A 19,907-nucleotide genomic window follows, 5' to 3' on the forward strand; every position below is an offset into this window, starting at 1 on the left:
ATCCCCTTCCCTTCTTGAAATTGTCTTTCCTCTGTATTCCTTTACAAGGTGGGTTATATTTTGTAGTGTGCTAGAATGGTCTGTTGCGATGATAATAATAAAGTAGATATTTTTACACAACCTTGGCTGGACAGTCCCTTTGTTTATTTTCGCTGTGTTGCAACTAACGATCCATGACCTTGTGGAGGTAAGCCTGCCGTTCCAGCCACGATACCAACATTGGACAAAGAGGTTTATGAATGACTTGTGTTTACAATCTGTTCAGATCCCTTCTGGCATAATAGAGGTGTGGAGCTGCTTGATGGTTTAGAAATCGATATTCATCCCTGGACTACTGTTGTCCCAGAAGTCGATTCGTCACAGGGAGAAGTGTAATGTGCATTGCCGGAGTAAAGTGAATTAGTGAGAAATACATGATTAATGCATGAAACAACTGTTGATGTAACTTTCCCCATTGAGGATTAAAGTGTGGAAAGTTTTGAAGCAAGCCCTGCCACAAGGTACTAATTGTAGTATAGGGGTTTTACCCTGGCAGGCGAGTAGACCCAGAAAAGGGCACTTAGTAGTTAGTCCTGGCAGGCTAGGGTACCAGGAAGAAGAGTAGTAAAGTACTGCAATGTGGTAGAAGGTTGTAGCAGAAAGTCAGTGGGGTACAACCTCTGGTGTGCTTTTGTTGAGCTATTGTGAAATCATCCTGACAAAACTTTGTTACATAAGAAGTCGTCGTGTTGGTTGATCAAACAACATTGTGGGGACATTTTGACCTTCATCCTGAAGAGGGAGAAATCATACTCTACAATAAAACAATTGTGTTGCCAAGTCAAGAACCTATAGAGTGAAAAGACCATTGTATCATACTTTGAGTGGAACTTGGCTATTGAAAGAAATTGCTTACTTTTTATGTTAGAAGCATCCTGATTTGATGCAGGGGAAGGGGATTCAACCCTGGATACAAGAAATTATGTTTATAATTTCTCTGTTTGCATTTAAATGTTATTTTACGAAGTTTGAACAGCCAGATAACCCTTATGTGATTTTGTATAAGTGTGAGGGACAGATTTTTGGACATTAGGTCAGCCTGTTAGCTCTTGGTTTATTAGGTTAGGGAGAATCTGGCATTTATCCCACCCTTACTGCATAATAAAATGGCTAACCATTAACAGAAAACTACACTCGCCGGTCTCACATTTCTGACCCTCACAGAAAGCAATACATCGCCCCTTAAGTCCCATTTAGTATCTTGTACAGTTGAACTATCTGCTTAGGGAGCTCCAAATGGCTCGATGTTATTTGAGGAATTCTTGCTCGAGGACAGTATTCCTCCTAGCTTATTTTAATACAGATGTAACTAACCTCAGGAGTCAATCCACGCCATAAAAAAAGATATCCACACACCATATATGTATATATAGTTAATCTAAATAGGAGTTATTTACATAGTCAGCGACTGTGCCAGAAACCTGGTGTGGTCAGAGCTCGAAAGGATCCCCACTTTTAAGTTTACATACCCCTCAAACGCTGCATCCAGCAGAATATTTCAAGCTCTTTGCCTCGATTTTTACTGAATTGAAGTAAGCGCTACTTTTAGGAAAAGATTATGCCTAAAGAATCATAAATTGGATGGAGACTGCCCTACAAAAACATCATATGAGAGTTACAAAACCCAGCCACACCGGATGACTACGCGCCAATCGCCAACCTTGGGATTTCTTTCAATTGCAGAAACTAATGGAATTGGCATCACTGCCTTGTTTACATCAGAGTACTGGTCCAGATCCTCCAGTGGACCAGAGGCAGTTCCAAAAAGGGAATTGGTCAACCCACTTAACGTCTATGGACAAAGGGAGCGTGGGATGTTGATCCTGCTGGATGGGTCAGCTGCGTTTGACAGTGGTTCAGTTCACCCTCAATCATAGTTATCAGCTTATAGCAAGGTGGGCACAATATGTATTAAATGGTTCCTACTCCTCACAAACAGAACTAACCAAGTCAATCTGGGCTCCTTTTCTCAGGAAAACACATTGGTAACCTGGCGGGTACCACAAGGCACCCCTTTTGTCACCTATCCTTTTCATCGGTTGTCTGTTGCCCAAGTTAGGCAACAACATGAATTCAGACTCTGCATGTGGTTCCAATGTCAACTGTCCGATTCATCAGATAATAAGGAACAAGTTACTTACCTGTAACTGTTGTTCTCCAGCATGGGTCTGGCATGGATTCACATGCTCATGAATATTCCCCGTCGTCAGGCTGGGAATCCTCGGTAAAGAAAAAACCAGTATCAGTTTCGTTTCTGGTCTGTCTTTCGTAGTAATAACCAATCACTGGTCTCTGCGTCATACTGACCACAGCCAATGACTGCCCTCTACCTAAGCACCGCCTCTGGCAGCCATCTTCAGATTTGGAAGCACGTGAAGTGGCAGTATGACCAAGTGAAGAGCCGCAGAGGGGTAGGCGGGAGGGTTCGCATGTGAATCCATGCCAGACCCATGCTGGAGAACATCAGTTACAGGTAAGTAACTTGTTCCTTCTCCAGCATGGGGTCTGGCATGGATTCACATGCTCATGAATAAAGAATGCATAGCAGTACACACATGCACAACCACGGGAGGTGGCAAAGGCTCAACATTAAGCATTACATCAAACTCAACATTAAGCATCTTACCTCCTCACCAGGCTCACCTCAGGCGAACCGGTTGCGCAGCACTGCTTGGCCGACCCTGGACTTCTCCCTGGAATCCCGATCGACGCAGTAGAATTTCGTGAAGGTGTGCGTCGACCTCCACGTAGCAGCCCTGCATATGTCCAGCAGGGGCACACCAGAAAGGAACGCCGTGGTAGCTGCGATCGCTCTGGTGGAATGGGCTCTCGGACGGCCAGGCAGCGGTCGGTTTGCCAACCGGTGACAGAACATGATACAGCCGGAGAGCCATCTGGAAATGGAAACCTTCGAGAGAGCCTTCCCCTGATTGACAGGTCCAAAGTTCACAAAGAGTTGTGACGTCTTCCGAAAACACTTTGTGCGGTCCACGTAGAACTTCAGCGCTCTAGCCACATCCAGCGAGTGCAAAGTCCTCTCAGCCGGCGACGAAGGCGATGGGAAGAACACAGGCAACACCAAGGGTTCGTTGAGATGGAAGTCCGACGGTACCTTGGGCATGAAGGAGGGGTGTGTCCTGAGCACTACCCTCGTGTCGTGAAAAGTCAAGTACGGGGCCTTGCAGGAAAGGGCCTGGATCTCTCCCACCCGTCGTGTGGAGGTGATGGCCACAAGAAACGCTGTTTTCCACGACAGAAACTTCAACGGGGCCGAGTGCAGAGGCTCGAACGGAGGTCCCATGAGCTTGGTCAGCACCACGTTGAGCTCCCACGCCGGGGCCGGCGCCTTCACCGGCGGGAACGATCTGAACAGTCCCTTCATGAACTCTTTCACCAGACGACGAGACCACAAGGACGTCCGGCCCGTGGTTCTGGTGTATCGGGAGATCGCAGCAAGATGAATCTTGATGGACGCGTGTGCCAGCCCAGCTTTGGCCAGCGTCAGCAGGTACGGCAGTACCTGGGGAGCCGTAATCCGTAGAGGGTTAATCTTCTGTGCGTGGCACCAGACAGAGAACCTCTTCCATTTGTGTCTGTAGCTTTTAAGAGTCGAGGACGCCCTGGCCTTTGCAAGAACCTCTCTGCAGTCGGCCGGTATGTCGTATCCTCCAAACTCTAGCGCTGCAGGAGCCAGGCCTGCAAGTTCAGCGATTTCGGGTCGTGGTGGAGGATGCCGCCTCCTTCCCTGGAGAGTAGATCCGCGTCCACCGGCAGCTTGCACTAACGCTCGAGAGCAATAGCACGAGGATCCCAACACATGAACGTGCGGTAAAAATCAAAAGATGGCTGCCAGAGGCGGTGCTAAGGTCGAGGGCAGTCATTGGCTGTGGTCAGTATGACGCAGAGACCAGTGATTGGTTATTACTACGAAAGACAGATCAGAAACGAAACTGATACTGGTTTTTTCTTTACCGAGGATTCCCAGCCTGACGACGGGGAATATTCATGAGCATGTGAATCCATGCCAGACCCCATGCTGGAGAAGATCTGCTTCTCTGGATTTTCAGAAGTTATAAGATGACCTATTGATGCGGGGAGGCAAGACAGCTGTCCCAACCTCAAGGCTAGTAGGGCAGCCATAATTTGTGTTTAGGTGAAAGGTTCATGGTAACAACCCACAAATGTCATACTAAACACTGACACGAGGACCCAGTTAGACACCCAGAGGTCACCTTTGAATGTGGCATTTCAATGAGACCCGGGTGTTGTTGAAATGATGCAGGCTTGTTTCGGATGAAAATGCTACACCAGATGATTTTACTACCTATTCTTAATCTAGCGAAAAGGGCTGCAATAGTCTGGGGTTTACGAATTCACATCTTCGTTATTGTAAATGCCTACTTGCTAGGCTCACATGCAGGGCCGGTTTTTGTGTCGGGCAGCTCAGGCGGCTGCCAGACATCAGTCAGCCTCTAGGGGGCGCCGCACAAGCAGTCCGCGGCGCTAGAGGTACTGGCTCAGCGGGCAGGGGGCCTTGTGAGCCTTCAACTCTCTCCCCCATTTCCCGCTCCAGCATTATAATAGTTTTGTGCTGGGCGGGGTGGCGCAGAAGGCAAGCTCCTTGTTTCCCGACCATGTTAATATGCAAGAGCACATGGGGAGGCAGGCCCAGTGGCTCTTATCCTAATAGTCCATTGGGTTAACATGTGTGCACGATGGAAGCCGGTTAGCAGCAATTTGCCTTGGAAGTTAGAGAGCTTTATTTTGCGGCGTGGCAAGGGTCATCTCAGCTGGTTTTCCACTTCAAAGCATTTTGGGGCTGTGAAGCCAGAAAGCAGGGCGGCAATAAAGGCTCTAATCTACAGTCATTTTGTTTGATTGTAATGAAAGAGTGGGTCAGGCGGGAGCAAGCCGACATAGTAACAGCATTTTAATGTTAAAATGTTTTGCATTTATACAGCGCACAAGCCCTCATGCATCAGGGCGCTATGATTCATTTACATGAGTATCCCATAAACTGAGAAAAGTCATTAGACTGAATCCTTAGCTAACATCATGTTTTAGAGATCTATTTCGATGGGTAACACTATTGGATCTGCACAATCACAATACGACCGTGACATGCATCAATAGGTGTGATTTAATGAGAATGGATGCAATGTTTCATTTGGTGCGCTGAGTTTCGTTTAGGAGCAGCGTAAACGGAAAAAAGCTAAAGCATGCGTGGCAGTGGGTTTTTAGCAGATTGCTCTGCTTATCATTAGATTATCTGCGACCTGCATGCTAACTTGGGCACAAGGAGTGGGGCGCTAGGGAGATTCGTTTTAGGACGTGAATCTGGGCAAGCACGTCCATTCAGACCCTGCATCGCCCCATCACTGTGTAGACGGCTCATCACCTCCACCATTGTTTCCACCTACATGCGGCATGGGTGGGAGGGGCTGCAGGTTGGGAATGAGGAGGTTTGAATTTAGGGCATTTTGTTTGTTTCAGAGCAATTAAGGCCTTTCGTGTAACGCATTTTTGGGGCAGGTACTACGATCCAGGCCCTGCAAATTGCATTGACTAGCTGTGATAGTTTGGGCTTCAATGAGCGCTGACGAAGCGTGCACGGTTGTTGTTTGTAACCGGTATGTGTACCAAATAAACAGATAAAAATGACATTGGGCAGCCAAGCACTTTCCTCTTCCACAAACGAGAAGTCGGCCAATCAAGTACTGGCCTCTTGTGTTTCCCGCTAGCATGCGGAGCGAGGGAGGCAGAAGAGAAGGTTGCTTGTTACCGGGGAAAGACAATTGGCACAGCCACCCGGAAGGGTATTGCTAACAGTAGCACACTGGCAGGGCAACAATTAGCAAATTAGCAACATTTGTTGCTTTAGTTCACTCCCACCTCCCCCTTTACCCCGGGTGGCAGTCCTCATGTCTTGGCACACGTGCCCTCCTCCAGGCTATGCGTGTGCACAGTGTGCACTGACACATGATTGATTGGGGCTGGGCATGGGCAGCCTGCCTTTCCTTGACCTGCTGTCCTGGGATTCCGTGGAGTTATGAAACGGATCAGAAGGCCCAGGTGCAGCCAGACCCAGTGAGCCAGAACCTGCTGACTTTGACATTGGGACACTGTGACCCGTCCGTGCAGCCCGTGGGTGCCGTGTGCTTCTGCCTTCAGTTCTGCTGATCAATAAGGTAAGTCAGTGTGTTGCTAATGCTGCTGCTAACCACTGTTGTGAACGTGCTGTGGTGATAACACGTGTAGGCAATGGCCCAGCACATGTTGAGCCCCAATGTTTTATAGTATAATGAAAATAACTTGGATCAATCTTCTGCATATAGGAACCTGTTTTATAATGGCTTCTGAAGACTCCAGTAGATCACATGAGACAATGGAAACTTCCTGTAGCGTTCTATCTTTATGATAATTAGACTCTCACAGGCCATGATTCTGCTCAGAATGCAGAAGTAAATATCAAATTCTGTAAATATTTCCTTCTCACAACCACATTTCCCATGGATGTCAGGGCACATGAAGGAGGCAATTTAGGATTCAGGTGAGCCTTGGTATGAAGAATCCTGGAGTCGTGTACATTGTCAACCATTCACTTTCACGTCAGCATTATGACACCACGATATATTTCGGTTGCGCTTTCCTAAATAAAGGCTACTTGGAGGCATCCTCCCTTCCACTGTGAAACTCTACGATACAAACTTCAAGGTAATCAAAGAAAAAAGAGCACTGTTCTAATCTCTAAATTGGAAAAGGGTGCTGTAGCGTGCCAAGATGCAGGCATGTGGGCTGCGGAGGTTCGCTTACCTTAATGTAGTCCCGACGTGATAATTGCACTTTGTACTGTATTTGGTGAATTGATGGCTAAGGAGTGCATTTCAACTAAGCGGCTCAATTTTAACAACTTCTGCGCAGGTCATATATTTCTCCTTTTGCCAAATGACATTAGGCTCGTAGTTGGTGCCAGGCTGATTCCTGACTAATTATAATTTAAACAAACAAGCGAATGAAAATCAAAAACACACAAAATTAATTTTAAATGTTAAATACTATGTTTGAATAACTGCAAATATGGGTCCATGTATGCAGATTTCTCCTTTAGCACTTAACATCACTTCGAGGACTTTGCTAAGCGCTGTAGGGGAAGTGACTAAAGGGTGGCACTGGAAGTGACATTAAGGGGTGACACAAAGTGCCTTGCAATCCTCTTTCTGCAGACAAACCTTCCGGATAGACGCTGTTTCAGCAGGATGTAAATTCAAGGGTGTGGGGGCATCTAACTAGTCAAACAAGAATATCTATTTGGGGGGCTGGCCTAGGGATCATAAATAACAAGGGGGTGTTTAATACATTCAATGGACACGTAAATTCGGTATTAAAATCAATGGCATCAGCCAATGCATCTCGCTGCGACTCCCAAAGCAGTGATGGCTGTGCAATTATCGAATCTAGTGGCCACTTGAGGGCACCTCCTCCCAAATTATTGAGTGTCCAGCCCTTGTAAAGATTAGGGTACCTGGGCATGTCACCCCACTCTCTACCACTGATATGAGTTGCAGGGTGTTTGGTGGCAGTTTCATGCTAAGTGGTCTTAATGAAGTGCCCCATTTACAACATTTGTAACACATTTTTCTGGTTGTCATTTTAGGGGTCGGGGTGGGGGGCGCCAACGATGCTTCCCGCCTGGGGTGCATTCTGGTGTAAAACCGGCCCTGCTCACATGTGTGCTATTAAATCAACTTCAAGTCACGTAAATTGCAGTGGTTATTTGGTTATCGGCTTAAGGAGCTTAAAGTATCAAGACCATGTAACTGTACAGAAAGGCATGCTTCACTTTTGATTCTCAAGAAACCCTGCCCGACCCTTAAAGCCCTCATTGGCTCGGCCTGCAGAACTTATCATAGCCAATTTGTGGCCCCCAGAAAAACAACTTTTAGTTCTTACCCAAGCCTACCTGGTCTCCAAAGGAAAACAGGTTTTCCTTCCAGAATCCCTGTGTTTACGATCGTCTATACTCGTAGCAATTCCGAAAGAAACTGCACAATCGCCGTTTTCAGTTCATCGCCTGGTTACGTTAAGCTGGTAAAGATGGGCAATGCCCAGAGATGGTTACGACAGCTCGAGTGCGTGATTTAAATGTCATGAACCTGATGAGAGAAGCACCTCTTTAGAAGATATGTCAAAAATATAAAGAAGGAAGAAAAGAACATGTGAATGGAGGGATGACTGATTTGGCAGTGGGGCAGCCAGACACAGGACCACCAGGATGCACACAAATGAGGAATTCCTTCGCAGGGTAGGAAGATGGGAGGGGAGTACTACTACTCCTAGCATCATACCCCCTCATGGGCCGCTATGGGGGCGTAATGCTGGCATCACAAGTGCTGCTAACTGCAAGATCATACTCTTTCAATAGTAGGTAATGGAGGGGTATAAGCGGCGCAAATACCACATAGGGCCATACCCGCTCCTAGAAAGAGTCGGGTAGAAGGATGGCAGGGGTGCGCTGTATACCCAGGTAACATGCTCATTCACAGGCAGATGAATAATCACAGCAAGCCCCAGCAGCATGTTGGGGATGCGTGGCGGGAGCCTGAGGGGAGCAAGTGGGGAACGGCGTTGGTAAGATGCCAGGTGGCATGATATGACTTTACTACTAGTTGTGTGCCAAGGCGGTAGACTGAAGTTGCCATGTGGGCGCTTGACGACCACTGCTGACCAAGGAGATGAACATGGGTGGGGGAATGGGTCTGGGGGGGGGGGGGTTACAGGTTCACAAGGCGTCACCTTAATTCCTCCGGGATCGTTCCCATGGCGTGGGGGGCATGGATGCATTCACTCCCCACACACAGTGTATGCTGCAGTTCACAAACGTTTGTCCCAGAGATCCAGGACTTGCAATTTATGAATTGAATTGGTATGCTTTTCAGGATTGTTAAAATAAGTTCATATAGGGTCATCATTCATGTAAAAGTACCATTTTGTAAAATTAATTCTTGCGAATGCCTTCTTCTGTGTGGGATGTATCCTCCTTGACCGTACCCCTTGCGAAAATTGAGGGGGGCCTACTAACTTACTACCTTCGACTGCACATGCAGAAATGGGTGAATGTGGTCGGAGGTACACCCAGCAAACCGACCCATGCACAGGACGGTTAAGCAAGCACACTCAGTCACATGCACTTGGTTAACTGGTGGTGGGGGTCATGCTGCAGCAAAGCGGGCGACCACTGGGAACCCGAGGTGAAGAGTTGAGCCAGTGAGCGTTGGAGAGGGAGCGAGGCAGTCTGTTCGCTGCAGACTCAGAGGGCAGTACAAGAGGCAGAGATGCGGTAACGAGGCACACACATGCGATATTGCACCATACTCTGCCAGGAAGAAAGCGACTCTGCTACTGCGGATTGCAGACAACAAATGTTACAACACGACTTGGCATCCATCAGACTCAGACACGGACGGGGTCTGGTAAAACCACACAAAAAACGAAAGCAAGGCGGCCCCAAGTCCCCAACTGCGCATGGAGCAGGATTTGGTAAGAGTGAAGGAATCCTGCGGCTACACATGGCACCGGAAGGAACCCAGGACAGTGACATCACATGATGAGGAAGAGAGAGACCCAGAGTGACAGCGACATCCTGACAGGCAGACCGTGTGTCTAGAGTCCAAAGAGGCAATAGCAGCACAGAGTAGGCTGCATGCCATCACCAGCTGTTACCCAACACAGTATCAGGGGAAAGTGATGGTGGAGGTAAAGCACCCCGGAGGAGCTATGGTTTAAACCAGGGACCCAAAATTAAGTTCATTATCTTTAGACCGCAGAGGCGAGTAACAGTGCAGGCCAATAAAGGTGCAGAGTCCAGACTGGTAACCGCAGCAGTAAGAGACATTGGGCCAGCAACAGCCAATCACAGGGGGCCCCCAGACCAGTAACAGCAGGAGTTAGAGGACCCAGATAGTACGTGACATCAGAGGCACCAAACCCTAGCGATAGCACAGCAGAGTGATCAGTGGGGACTAACAGGGCGGATGCGCTGTCCGGACGCTCTGGGACTCATTCCAGGCTCCCCCACTGAATATTCAGCGAGTAGATGGGGTGAGCAGAAAATTCTAAGAGCAAGGGGCAACCACGACTAGTGGAGGGTACGAGCAGATACTGTGGGATCAGGGCTAGCAGCAAACGATCAGAGTGCAGTGTAATAGTGACACATTAGATGTCAGGACCAGATACGCTAGCCATGCAATAAATACTCAACTCTGGGTCCACAGATGATCATCAGAGTTTAATGTAAGTGGTACTTGCACAGAGCGCAAGTATCAGTTCTCGGAAATAAAGCCCACCACATCCCCTCGAGACATAGGAGCCAAGAAGATCTCTCTCACAGCCTGTATACCCTAGTAGATAAGTGCGCCCAAAGAGCCGCCAATGGAGAAATCTTTGCATGTTCTGGAGCCTCCCAGAAAGCTTTGGACGGTCTAGCATCCATGGCTTCTGCTATAGCACCCCCACAATGGAGTTAAGGTATAGTGTATATGACGGCAATGAAATGTCATTGTACTCACGGACTAAAAGTGGCGACAAAGTGAATAAGATAAAAACAAGACAGACATTCACTCAAGAGAAGTGGGAGACACTGTTGGAGCACCCGCTCAATGTTTGAAGCTATCCATCTGGAGACTCATAAATCACAGGTCTCATGCTAGGAAATCCGAGGATACTGTACCCAAACGCCAACACCCTTCCAAACTAGAAATCACCAACTGAAAACATGCAGGTACTAGCCTATAAACTGAATTTCAGGAACCCACAGGAACTGACACAATAAGACCAGTTGGAGAGACACCACTTATTACTACAAATAGGAAACCTGAGCTTGTGCATTCTGGAACTGCCTAAAAGGAAGTTATACGAGGACACATTTACAGCCAATCCAGATAAAATGGAAGGGGTGAGGGGGATGCAAACTTTATCTCAAAACTAAAAGAGCAGAAGTATCACTTATGTCAAACTTGGAATCAAAGCAAAACAAAAGAGTGATGGCTGGAAGGTTTGGAAGTAATCCTAACCCCTGGCATCCCTCTGGGCAACCCTCGTTCTTTGCTTGCCAAGCCATTACAAAAGGGAAAGTCCATATGCAAATCAGGCCTGGGTCAACCCCAAAAGGGGATATCCAGCCCGAACTGCTAGGTCACATCCCTTCTGCACGAGACCACAAGCATCCCCAAACATGTTTCGCCCTTGTTGGGCCTCATCAGCCAGGAGTAGCTTGGGTCGCTAGGCCCAGCAGGCACGTGGCCCATGTCTGGGCATACCCTTCACACTTGGGGTGACTATAGCTAAACAAAAGAGGTGATTGCTGGAAGGTTTAGAGTTAATCTTAACCTCTGGGCAACCCTCCAGACCATTGTTCTTCACCTGCTAAACCATTACAAAAGGGGAAGGACCACACTTGGAATCAAAGAGCAAGAATAAATGGTTACAGGCCACTCAAAAGTGGAATCAACCTCACAAAACATATGGGTTATGTTATCTGACTTTCATAGTGCACGAGTCACCAACATAATGGTCTTAAAGCACCAAGCACCTGAAGACCTTTCCCTTTACCTCTTCCTTCTCCGCCTCTCTTCCCAGCTAATCTACAGTAGCGGGACTGATGTGCAGGGCCCTTATGTGTCCTTGCGGCCTTGACCCCCCCCCCCACATCTCTCATCCGAGCTGCTGTCCATCTACTGCACTTACTTGGGCTCACCCTACCCATGGGTGGTTGGACTTCCGTTCTTCCCCTCTGAGCACTTACCTTGAGCACTTCTTTATGAGCATCAAAGCACCTCTCCCTCCCCCCTCTGGCCCCTGTTCACTTACACGTTCTGAACACTCACAAGGCATAGTAGGTTTGTCTCCCCTCCCTTTATTCTCATTATTTGTTTAATTATTTATCTTTGCCGCAATTCATTGTCTACCTTCCCCTGTCCCCACCATGTTTGCCCTGTGGGCGCTTTGAAACAGTTTTGCTAATTGTATAAGCACCTAACAAGTGGCCAATAAATAAATAAGTCCTTGTCTGTAGGTGCTGGAATTGTGACCTCCCACCCAGGGTGTTAAACCATTCCTCTCCTCCCACCAAATGGTAAAGCAAAGGAAAGAAAGGGTAAATTGAGGAAAAATGGGTAACAAAATGGAACAAACATGGGATGAATCTTAGAGACATGTAGCCGTTATTTTTAAAAAGAGGTTAAAATCGGGATAAAGACAAGACACCCTTAAGGGCAACATCATCTTTAGGGGAAAGATATTAGGACTGATTATGTATGTGTGATGGCCTTAAGATGTTCTCAGTAGTTCATGGTAGTCTTGGCAGTCAAACGGCTCCCCTAATAAGAGCTCCTGCAGCTGGAAAAGGCAAACCCAAACAATTGACCAAAGTATCTCCGAGCCAAGAGGTAGCTGTGCTTTGACGGTATATAGGTGATACAATGGGAAAGTGAGTCAAAGGGGCATTTCCAACCGGGGCACAATCAAAAGCCTAATTTCTGAGAAAAATAAATCTCTATTCTTAAAGGACAGGGTTTTTAGTTTTGCCAATTATCCCTCAGATACAGGGGATCCAAGGGCAAGTTGTCAAGCAGCACTACTAGACGGTGGAGTCCAGGCAGGTGAATTTATTTAGTGAAAGGGGTGACAATATATTCCTTTGGATAAAACAATCATCCATGGTGAATCATAAGGGATAGGAGTAAATCAGAACTGCAGTAGGCACATGTAATATAGCAATCCTTCATCAAATATGACATATAAATTAAAGAGCAGCAAATTATCATATGCCCTATAGGACCAAATAAAATATAAACACATGAAGGATCATAAAAAAAGAAAAGAGATGAGAAGGAAAACTGAGGGAGAACGCTCATCATAGGTGTTGTAGAGTCATTATTTGCAGTAGTCAAAGGCACATTAGGAAGCTGAATGCAAGAGGAAGAGTACCCCATGAGGTCAGCTGTCAAGCAGATGATGCTGGCTTACCTAATGATATCACTCCTTCGCCAGGTTTTCGTGTCTATCGAGAGGAAAACAAGACATCCGGATAGATCTCCAACCTACAACAGAGACAGCAACAATGAACCAGAGCAAGTGCGTTTTCTCCCAGCCTCCAAGCCTCAAGTGTTACACTTCCAGAAAACAGTCCATTGACCAGAGCGCCCTGTCCCACTCCAGTGGGGGGATTGGTTGGGAAAGAGGTGGAGAGGCAGGCGAACAGTGCAAGCAAAGCTCTTTATGCAGAGGCCTGGCCCTAGGCTTATTTCTGTGGCGAGTAAGGGCTTCTTGCCCCCCTCTTTGTCCTATCCTTCCCCCCTCGTTCTCATCTGGAGCAGATCGGAGATTGAAAACCCATTTCTGATGGAACCTATTGAACCGGTTCCTACGGTAGAAAGGGGTTTTGTTATTCATGGTTTTTCACAAGCAGGCTTCTCTGCGCACCATTCACGATCACTATTCGCTGAATCTTCCCTTCTGTAAAGAAAAGAAGTAATCACACCCCACCACCCCCCCTCCCTCGATCGCCCGCCTAGGTCCAGGGAGAATGGATCTCTGCTGTGGCTCTGAAGGATGCGCAGCGGCATAATCCCATCTGGGAGCAACACTGTCACATCCTCTGCTTTTCTCTGGGCAGGAGCCACTTCCAGAATATGGCCTGGTCATCCTTTTGACTGAGAGGAGTCTAGGTCCAGCCCGAACTGAACCACCCGCTCATCCGAGCCCGTTCACCTCAAGCCTCAAGGTACCCTCTAGCATTTTCTGGTTTACTCTACGACCTCCGTCTGTCCGAATGTGAATAATATACTTCAACAGCTGTTAAAGATGTTCGTTTTGCAGCATTCCCTCTAGTGACATCACTGGAACCCACCAACATTTTGCTATGGTTTGATTTCTGTCCTGACTTTTGGAGGTCAGCAAAGACTTTTTTTTCTTTACTTGCCTTGCTCATCTGGTCAGTCCCTAAGGTACCAGTGCAGAGGGGATTGTCTCCCTTCACGTGATTCCTTGTTTCTAAGTGGAACACATCACCTTACAGAGAGACGTGGACAGCGGTAGTTTCTATCCTTTTCATAAAATGTTTGTTACTTTCACAGTGTGTTGAAGATTGGTTGGTGGCAGCGGATATTTTACTACCATTTTTGACGTGGGATTGTTTTGCATTTCACAGAAGAATGCCATTTTGTGCATCATATTCTTAAAATGGGCTTGCTACGTGTTTTTGCCTTGTCCTTTGACTATGTTGACCTTTGCCCATCTTCCTGCCCTCACACATCAGGGACTGAAATACATGGAAAGCCTTTTCCGGGCAAAGCAGCAGTGTGAGCATCTGGCCAGATGCCGGGGCTGTAGGGTCCCAATCCAGACTGTGGCCAGGGGTAGATCATTAGCTTGGCAGATGTGGGGGGGAAACGCTGTCCATGATTGGACAGGCCTTTCCAGTTTAAATGGTGCAGATCCTTGCCATTGATGCCCTGGGGGTGAGCCTGGCTCGAATTTAGAATCAAAGGAAGACTCCGGTAGGCATTCTTCAGATCATCATTTGGAGCCAATATCCATATGAAGGTCTGCAGTCGCTGTAGACCCGAGCACAACCGTTGAGGACATCCAGCATTGCCTCTGGTGAAGCTCTACCTCTCTGGACCCGTCTCCTGAAGAACCTTTGCTGATGATTGAACCCTTGGGCTGACGGGATCAACCAGTCCCGATCCATCGTGCTGATCCTGCCCTGTGGACCCTTCCGAAGCGTCCTGGAACCATGCTGTGGCCAGCTCCATTCAGGACATCTGCTGTGCATCAGTCCATGCTTGGAACTTTGTATGTCTCTAGCTTTTAGCCAAAGGCTAGACCTCCTGCAGCTGCTACTCTCGATCTCGAAGAAGGGCCTTCTTGGAGCAGTTTCTTTGTCATCGCCACATGAGAAACCAGACGTCAGTGTGGCATTCTTCACTGCTGGCCGCTTCCATCATGGCCTGGGGGTCTCCTGTCATTGTGGGACTCCCGATAGTCTGCATCTCCCGGTCGTCCAGCAGCAAAGCTTCAGAAACCTTCTCATCAGTGCTCGGCACCTCCACCAAGCGGGACCCGAACCCACTGCACCCGCGGCCCTCGAATCCCCTGCAATGGAGACAATGATAGAAATGAGTGGGCCCAGCCAATCCAGAAACCTTAGGGTTTTTTACCTTGTGGAATTTTAGTAAATGGGGTGGGAAGGCGAGCCTTCATAGCTTAGCTGTTTCCACCACTTAGCTTTGTTCTTTCATCACTCAAACAGTTACCCCACCTATTGGCTTTGCAACTACTTTAAAAAGGTTTCCTCTTGGGACTTAAGGGTACTAGGACTAGCTACCTTAGCAGGGAAGGGATTTTCAGTGTTAAGGGCCTACTTCATAAGGCAGGGTAATATGGTTTCCATTGCATTAATAGTGATTGACATTTGTTTCGTGCATTACTTCTCCGTTTTCACTTTACTACACAGTGTTTCCGGCTTCAGAATTGAATCACTTCAATCCCTTAAAAGTAAAGTCTGGGTGATCTCTGGGGGCGGTTGGTATTTTCATTGCTTAGAGTGTTTTTGAGGCCGAATACATTTGTGTATTTTTATATGATTTCTCGAATTGGTTTTACCTGAATGCTCTGGGTCTTTCATTGTTTGATCACACATCTCCTGACATCTAAGCCTCACTCCTCTACCACCTGCCTTGATTGAGTTTGGCTAGCCCCAATCCTCTTTCCTGTTCACTAAATCTGGCTAAATCTAAAACTACGGGCTGTTTTTGAAAATCCATCTTAACAAAGGCCACTCAAGACCTAATCTTCAGAGGCTTCAACTGGAACACAGGAACAGCCCCAGGGCTTTCCAGCCAGGGAAAGCAGATCCCACATCTTCAATACTTGCACAAGCTTTCTCAAATCAAACACGCATCTCACCCTGGTTGTTCCAGAGGCCTCGCAGTCTGGAGACTACTGGTGTCCAAGCCATTCAGTTTGCCCGTCTAAAGATGCAGAAGCTCCACATTTTCTTAGGGGTATTCTGGTCTCAAGATCCCGAAACACAATCGACTGTTTGGACAATTCCTCCAGAGGTTCAGCCTCATCTTGTGGTGGTACCAGGTGGACAACATGTTGGTGAGTGTTCTCTTTGTGGCGATATGACAAGCACACTGCATTAACGCAGGCCCTTTTGTTCTGGAGTGGAGAGGCAGCCTGGTCAACCTTCCAATTCATGATCTTTAGTCTTTGCTGGGACAAAGTTTCATGGTGGGGTTCTCTTGTCTCAATTGGAACCCCTACACTTAGTTCCCTGCTGGTTTTCCTGAATCTTGACTTTATTTTTGCAAACAGTGGGACCTACCATAGCTCCCATAGTGCTTTTGTCACACTAAAAGTGTGCTGGTGGTAGCTATAACTTGGATAGGACGTTGCCCGGGGTTCAGTCATGTTAACCAGCATAACATCCCAATGTACCAGCGTGGCAGTATATCATGGTAGACTTGCCATACAGAAAAATAATGACCCAAAGCGGGAACAGTGGCCATGGAGAGGGGTGAAAAATGGGCGGACGCAAACAGAGGTACAAGTTGGATAATAGCAGGACATGCAAACAGTGTGATGGGGATTGAAACCCACCAAGTTTGAAGAACACAGGCGACACCTCTATGCACTTCAGAGATTTCCTGATCGAAATGAGAAGAGAGGCTAATCCTCCTGGGTGAGGACGGTGAGGCTGCAGAATACCCAACAACGGGTTAAAAGGAATCCAAAAGACCAGAGTTGTACGCTGAAACTCTAGCAGACAGGATGGACCATGCACAACAAAGGATTAACATTTATGACATGAAACTGGAGGTATAGCCCATCTTCGCCAACACGTGTCTCCGTAGTCACGGCAATGAGGCAGCATTGTATGCAATTTAAAGGTTGGACAAGGCAGTTGCAAAGCTCAAGCCGCACTTGGATCCGACTGTGTGACTCTTAACAGCATGGGAAGTCTTGCAGCGCCCTCTGGTGCCCGTCGTGCACCCCGTATGACCTGTTAAAGTGGAGGCAGAAGTCTGGTCTGAAAGGTGGCGAGGTGAGCTGCATAATTAAGCGAACAGCACCACCTGCAGGGGACAGCGTATCCCCGAGCGAAGGGAGAACAAACCGGCTTAACATGGCCATACACAAAAAAAACACTACTATGGGCTCGGAGATAATCATCGGCCGTTTCCGCCAGCGTTGGCAGAAAAGAAAATTAAACCAAAACATTGTCATCAAAATATTTATTTTCAAGAGTTTCTTAAATAGATCAAGAGAAAACAGTAGTCTGGAGTGGTTTAAGTGGGATAAGAAATTGAGGAGAGGGAGGATTTCATTTGGGGGTATGGCTTGAAAAGTACACACCATAGTAAGGTGCGCAATCAAATATATAAATGTATGTAAGTATTTATATATTTTTTGCGTACCTTACTATGGGTTGTGTACTTTTCAAGCCATTGTTAATGAACCTAAAAATCCGGAACATATTTCTTGTTTATAAAAGATGGCTTGAAACGTACACAATTCAAGCCTGTAAAGCTTTGAGGACTGACAACACCAGAGGTGTCTTTGTCCGTCTACAAAGGTTTTTGAAAGATGGCATGAATTGTGTACTCTTCAAGCCATCTTTTATAAACATAGAAATATGTAACATATTTCTATGTTTATAAAATATGGTAACATATTTCTATGTTTATAAAAGATGGCTTGAAGAGTACACAATTCAAGCCATTGTAGCGTCCTCTGTTTATGCCCATGAATCGCTACAAGCGGATCTGTCCTCTTTAGGTTGAGCGCGGATACGCACGTTGGTAGGCGGGGTTTCCACCAAAGTTACGTTCGTTAACTGCAGTTATTAAAGGAGATAAGACCTGCCACTGTCTCTGTGCCTTTCTTGATTTAATGGCACATTATCCTCGTGTGAGTTACAACAATTGCGACGAGGTCATAGACACTGCGTGTGCTGGTGACCGCTGCATTTATCACACGCCCCGATTCCTGTGATTTTCAGTCATCCTGCAGCGTGGTGCCTGCCGGCGCTCCAATGAGACGGTTAGCCTGCTGCGGTTTGAGGAGTGGATTCAGCCCACGTTGGACATCAAGAGGGGAACACGTGTGCCCCCAGGCTCCAGTGTGCAGCTTCAAGTACGATGCAGCCTCATTTTCACCCCTGCATCTGTGGGTTTTCACTCCAGGATAGTGACCTGTGGAGGGGAACAAAAGGGACCATAACTTCCTGTTGTGGCCTCTCACGCGAGGGTTCACAAGAGGAAGTTAGAGTGACTGACAAAAGTGCCAGCTAGGCACAGCGTTGCCGAAACTGCAACTCCCAATCTCAGCTATGCTGTGGCTGGCTGGCACTTCCGTCAGTCACACAGCTGCCTGACTTTAAAATGGCAGGTGCATCTACTGTCTCGGATACGGTCGTGGCGGGATAATGTAACCTGCCATGGTTTGGTGGGACCGTGGGGGGCTCCAGCTCAGTCCCACTTTATGGAAACAGTCAGGGCCCAGCCCTGGCTGGCCTCGGCCCACTTAAAGCACTGAATGTAGCAAACCGGAAGAGAACTCACTCTGGGAACAGAACTGCCGTGCACCATGGGTTTGATACCCTGAAGCGACTCAGCCGCAGCCCTTCACCACCCCCTCCCGTATGCCCCTTCATATACGAAAGGAACAAGTTACTTACTTGTAACTGTTCTTCTCCAGCATGGATCTGGCATGGATTCATATGCTCATGAATATTCCCTGTCGTCAGTCTGGGAATCCTCAGTAAAAGCAAAAAACTGTTTCAGTTTCATTTACAAACTGTATTTTTCCTATAAACCAATCACTGAGCTCTGGGTCATACTGCACCCAGCCAATGACTGCCTTCTCCCCAAGCCCTTCCTCGGTCAGCCATCATCAGATTTGGTAGCATGTAAAGTGGCAGAATGAGGGAGGGTTCGCATGTGAATCCATGCCAGACCCACGCTGGAGAACAACAGTTACAGGTAACTAACTTTTTCCTTCACCAGCATGGGGTCTGGCATGGATTCACATGCTCCTGAATAAAGAATACATAGCAGTACATACATACACAACCACGGGAGGTGGCAAGGATCAACAGAAGCAATTACTCTTACCTCCTAATTGGGCTCACTTTCAAGCGAACAGGTTGCGCAGCACTGCTAGGCTGACTCTGGACTCCTCTCTGGAATTCCTGTCGCCGCAGTTGAAGTTCGTGAAGGTGTGCGTAGACCTCCACATAGCAGTCCTACAGATGTAGCAGGGGCAAACCAGACAGGAAGGCCGTTGTCGCAGCGATCGCTCTGGTAGAATGGGCTCTCGGACGGCCAGGCATCAGTGGGTCAACCGGTGAGTGATGCAGCCGGAGAGCCACCTGGAGATGGAAGCCTTGGACAAGGCCATCCCATTTTTCACAGTACCAAAGTTCATAAAAAGCTGAGAAGTCTTCCGGAAACTCTTCGTGCCAGCCACATAAAACCTCAGCGCTCAAGCCACATCCAGCGTGTGCAAAGTCCTTTCAGCCGGCAACGAAGGCATTGGAAAAAACACCAAGGGTTTGTTGAGATGAAATTCCGACAACCTTGGGCATGAAGGAGGGGTGTGTCAGCAGCACCACCGCTGTCTTGTGGAAAGTCAAATAAGGCCACTTACAGGACAGGGCCTGGATCTCACCCACTCTCTTGGCAGAGGTGATAGCCACGAGGAAAGCTGTTTTCCAAGAAAAGAACTTGAGAGGACCTTTATGCATAGACTCCAAGGGGGCCCCCCCCATGAGCCTAGTGTACACCACGTTCAGTTCCCAC

General features: G+C 47.6%; 1 protein-coding gene across 11 annotated transcripts in view; it reads right to left on the reverse strand.

The window, feature by feature from the left end:
- GNG7 (G protein subunit gamma 7) overlaps positions 1-19,907 on the reverse strand; it is a 796,319-nt gene that overhangs the window by 471,083 nt on the left and 305,329 nt on the right. The window contains exon 3 of one of the 11 annotated variants that reach the window (XM_069646616.1): positions 13,063-13,136. The exons of the other annotated variants lie outside the window; for them this stretch is intronic. The gene's annotated coding sequence lies outside the window, so the exon portion shown is untranslated. The remainder of the gene's footprint in view (positions 1-13,062; positions 13,137-19,907) is intronic. 11 annotated transcript variants of the gene reach the window in all.

This window comes from Ambystoma mexicanum, chromosome 1p (genome assembly GCF_040938575.1).
Source record: "Ambystoma mexicanum isolate Mex_15411 chromosome 1p, UKY_AmexF1_1, whole genome shotgun sequence".
Lineage (NCBI taxonomy): Eukaryota > Metazoa > Chordata > Amphibia > Caudata > Ambystomatidae > Ambystoma > Ambystoma mexicanum.